Below are 5,473 nucleotides of genomic sequence, written 5' to 3'. Positions count from 1 at the left end.
CTGATCTATTCTAAGAGTAAGGAGGATCATGCCAATCATCTCCGAATTATTCTTCAGACCCTTAAGGATCATCAGCTGTATGCCAAATTTTCTAAGTGTGAATTCTGGGTAGATGCTATTAACTTTTTGGGGCATATTATGTCCAGTGACAGGATAAGAGTGGATCCCCAGAAATTTGAAGCAGTGAGAAAATAGCCCAGACCCACGACTCCAACCGATATTTGGAGCTTCTTGGGTTTGGAGGGGTATTACAGAAGGTTCGTAGAGATTTTTTCTTCCATAGCTGCTCCACTCACTAAATTAACTTAGAAAAAGGTGAAGTTTGTGTTGTCTAATCTGTGTGAGAATAGTTTTGAGAAGTTGAAAGACAAACTGACCACTGCTCCTGTTTTGACCCTTCCCGAGGGAGTAGATAGCTTTGTGGTATAGTGTGATACGTACCGTGTGGGACTTGGTTATGTGTTGATGTAGCATGGTAAGGTAGTGGCTTATTCATCTAGGCATTTGAAGGTGCACGAGTGGAACTACCCCACCCATGATTTGGTGTTAGCGGCTGTGGTGTTTGTACTTAAGATTTGGCAGTACTACTTGTACGGTGTTCACATTGATATCTTTACTGACCACAAGAGTCTGCAGTATGTTTTCTCGCAGAAAGAATTAAACCTCAAGAAGAGGCGCTGGATGGAGCTTCTAAAAGACTATAATATAAGCTTGCATTACCATCCAGGGAAGGCAAATATTGTAGCCGACGCCCTCAGCAGGTTGTCTATGGGCAGCCTTTCTCATGTAGAAGAAGGAAAGAAAGAGATGGTGAAGGATATTCATCGCCTTGCAAATCTGGGAGTGTGACTCTTAGATTTCGAAGATGGATGGGTAATTGTTCATGAGTTAGCTAAGTCATCCCTTTGAGCTAAAGTTAAGGAGAAGCAGGTTGAAGATCCCATCTTGATGCAAATCAAGAAAGATATGGGTCAACAAAAGGTTATGCTATTTGAAATTGGTGATGATGGTATTCTGAGATTTCAGGGTAGATTGTGTGTTTTGAATGTTGATGGACTATGGGAAAGAATCTTTGATGAGGTGCACACTTCGAGGTATGTCATTCACCCAGGCTTTACTAAGATGTACCATGATCTGAAAACCTTGTATTGGTGGAATAACATGAAATGTGATGTAGCTGATTTCGTGTCCAAGTGTTTGAACTGTCAACAAGTGAAGGTAGAACACATGAGACCAGGTGGTACTTTCCAAGAGATAACCCTGCCTTAATGAAAGTGGGAGATAATAAACATGGACTTTATTACAGGACTTCTGAGATCCCAAAACCAGTATGATTCTATATAGGTGATTGTAGATCGATTGACAAAGTCAGCCCACTTTTTGCCTGTGAGGACTAATTATTCGGGAGAGGGTTATGCTAAGATTTACATTGATGAAATAGTTCGGTTGCATGGGGCACCATTGTCCATTATATTCGATAGAGGTACACAGTTTTCATCTCAGTTCTGGAGATCTTTTCAGAAGGGTTTAGGTACACAAGTAAATTTTAGCACAGCTTTCCACCCTCATACAGATGGGAAAGATGAGAGTACTATTCAAACCCTCGAGGATATGTTGAGGGCATTTGTCATTGATTTCAAAGGTAGTTGGGTAGATCACCTACCACTAATTGAATTTGCTTACAATAATAGTTACCATGCCAGTATCAAGATGGCTTTTTTTGAGGCTTTGTATGGGAAGAGATGTAGGTCTCCAATAGGATGGTATAAAGTGGGTGAGACTCAGTTTTATGGGTCTGATCTTGTTCATCAGGCGATGGTGAAAGTTAAGATCAGTAGAGAATGACTCAAGACTGCTTAGAGTCGTCAGAAGTCCTATGCTGATGTTCGGAGAAGAGAATTAGAGTTTGAAGTTGGTGATTGGGTGTTTCTCATGGTTTCTCCTATGAAAGGAGTTATGTGGTCTCGAAAAAGAGGTAAATTAAGCTCTCTCTATATAGGGCCATAACAGATTCTGAGAAAGGTTGGTGTATTTGCTTATGAGCTAGAATTACCTGTAAGTTTGGGTTCTGTTCATCCGGTATTCCACGTATCCATGTTGAAGAAATTCATTGGAGATCATTCTTTGGCATTGCCAGTAGAGGATATCAAGTGACAGATTTCTTGTCTTACGAAGAAGAGCCCGTTGAAATTTTAGATTGGCAAGTTTGAAAGTTAAGGAGCAAAGTGATAGCCTCAGTGAAGGTATTGTGGAGGAATCAGATAGTTGAAGAAGCAACTTGGGAGTCACAAGATGACATGAGAATTAGATATCCCAATTTATTTTCTTCGATGTATGATGAGATAGAAGGTACTATTCCTATCTTATCTTTCCTAGTCCTTATTATGCTTGAAATTGTGTCTATCTGTGTCCCGCATTATCATTCGGGGATGAATGATCCTAAGGGGGGATAATGTAACGCCCGGCATTTTGGGCTACAATATAGACCATGATTCCAATGCGTTGATAATCCCGAAGCCATAAATCCTATGCCAATATGGCATATTAATTATTTGTGTAGTATATTAATCCATTCAAGCTTGAATTTAGACCATAGTGGTCCTTTGACTCAAGGACGAGTTGAAAACTACTTCGATCGATTAAGTTTAAGTGTGCATTATAATTTGTGTCAACTTCTATCGACCATGAATCTTTTTATATGTCGAATTAAAGAGCCTACTATGTGTAAAATAATAGGTTTACGAGTTAGCTTTCCAACGATATTAATTTTGCTAAAATTCAGCACCCGAGCAAGAAGTTATGGCCTTTCAAAGTAGTATGTGTTGCCTAAACAATCGCACATGGCCACTGGAAAGCATATGCGATAGAATATGTGGTGCCTATGTAAACATAGGCGATAGCATAGGCGGCGCCTATGTAAACATAGGCGGTAGCTTAGGTGGCGCCTATGTAAACATAGGCGATATTATATGCAGGGCCTATGTAATGGTTTAAAGTGACTTAAACACTCCGTTTTGGGGGCAAAGTGGTCCTTTTCCCACCCTTATTCAGCCATAAACACGAAAATCAATCCCCAATTCTCCAAAATACATCTACATTCATCTAAAAATTCTCAAGAACACTCCCAAGGGTTTCAAACTAAAAACCTAAATAAATCAAGATTCAACTTTGGGTTTTCAAAATCGATTAGAGATTCGGAATCTCCAATCCACAGGCTTTAAGAAGCACTCATTATTTTCTGAAATAGAGGTACGCGAGGTTTTCCTAAATTCTCATGGGCATAGAAAAATCATGTTTTAGAATGGGGTTTTTGAAATTATGTATATATTCACGTACTAGATGTGTTAACATCATTTTTTTGGTCTTTTGACCTTCCCTAAAGGAATTTGAAAATATGTATGTATGAAAGCATATATTTAAGAATGAATTCTTGTTGAGAGCATGACTTTTGGTGAATTCCCTGTTATTATGAATTTTTAGATTTTGCATAGCATATGAATTATTTTGCAATGCATTCTTGAAAAGCACTATATGAAATGTTTGAACTCTTTTTATGATTTAAAGGTGGTTTTAAATCACTAAGGAGGGAATTTAGCATGAATGTTTAATGTTCATAATGCATGTGATGAAAGAGTGCATTGATTTGCTAAAGGCACTAGACCACCATATGTTTGATGTAGTTTTTGCATGATTTTGACTTGAAGTTTCGGAACATGAAATCTTCTATATCAATTGCATGTTTTTGGTGGTCTAAGCTATGTTTTAAATGAAAAAATTTAGCTTAATATATTATGGCTCAGAAATCATGACTTGCAAGTCTTGATATGACGATACCAATTCAGACCAATATCATATCAGACTCAGACTAATAGACATTTTAGACTATCATGATTTTAGATATTCAGAATGTTGCATGTACAGAAAAGGTTAAAAATGGGCATACAGAGATGTTAGATGGTTCCCTGAAGAGGGCTTGATTTCAAGCAACTCATTGTCTAAAACTGTGGTTTTCCAACCCGAATATATTATTATACGTAGACTTAAGTGTCATGTGGCGTATCAGATTCAGGAACTCCAACCCTTGAAGCATACTCGAGTTGGAGGATTCCCCGCCGAGTCAATGACGGATTCCATATCGCCCATGGAATATCAGACTTGTAGGGAATACCACCTAACTCAGAAGTAATACACAGATCAGAGTTTGAGATTTATAGACAGGTTACACATGTTTTCAGAAAGTGCCTATGTGTTTTTCAGAAACTATTTTATGCATGATGTTTTGATTAAAATTGCTCTCACGTATTATATCTATATATATATATATATATATGTTTAATTAATCTATTTTTAATTGCTTCGCATGCCAGTACAATTATGTTGACCCCCTCCCCTCCTTCCAAGTTCTGAGGCATAGTCTTGGGGTCCAGATAAATAGTAGAGATTTTAGATCACAGACCAGAGTTTGTAGTGGTGAGACTTCTATGATTCAGAAGTCCTGTTTATTTCATATTACTACTATTATTTAGGTTTTGGTCTACTGGGGGCCTTGTCCCAGCTTTCAGACAACTTTGATTAGTTCATGGTAGAGATTTCGCAGACTGAGTCAGACATTATTATTCAGATATATTTTGGATTTCAGTTTTCAGTAGTATGATCACATTCTGATTGACCATGTTTCTATATTAGATTTCTCTTTCCGCATTACCTTTTATCATAAGAATTATGTGCATGATTACCAGATAGATAGAGAAGGGTGTTTCGGACCTGCATGGTTCGAGATGCTCGTCACGGCTAGGGCCCCAGCTCGGGTCGTGACAATACCATGAAATCTCCATGAGAGTATGATTATTAGAAGTCATCCTTGCATTCCAGAACTATATAGCTAGCATAGGTTGAGATATCAACACTTTCTGATGAGGGTTGATGAGGTGGATAAACACTTTCAGATAAAAGCCCCACCATTCTCTTTTAGGGACACTATCTGATGAGGTTCACCAATAGCTTGTCCTTACCAGTGGCGCGCTATTGATAGCTTTCCAATTGGGGTTAAATATTAGACCCTAACTCAGCCATAATGGCATATTAGAGGTATATCGGTTATATAAATACTTCCTACAGTTTTATGTCACAGAATCAGGATTGTCAGACACAGTCAATCAGCCTCAGTAATAAAACTCAGATAGTTCTTCAAGTTTAAAGACTGTCAGATACAATACGGGACTCAGCTAGTTCCATTAGATTCAGGATTGTCAGATACAGTCACTCATGTTATCAGTTATATTAGTTATCAGTGTGTAATATTATCAACATTCATATTCAGTAATCATGTTATCACTATATCAGTGTCAGTTATTTTGTCTCATACATATATTCTCATGCTCTTGATAGTCAGTCTGTTATTGCTATTGTTTATGCATATAAACCCCATGAATTCAACCTACCTTACATGCATACCAGTACATTCAAAGTACTA

The sequence above is a fragment of the Capsicum annuum genome, chromosome 8, assembly GCF_002878395.1.
Source record: "Capsicum annuum cultivar UCD-10X-F1 chromosome 8, UCD10Xv1.1, whole genome shotgun sequence".
NCBI lineage: Eukaryota > Viridiplantae > Streptophyta > Magnoliopsida > Solanales > Solanaceae > Capsicum > Capsicum annuum.
This window is presented reverse-complemented; position numbering follows the sequence as displayed.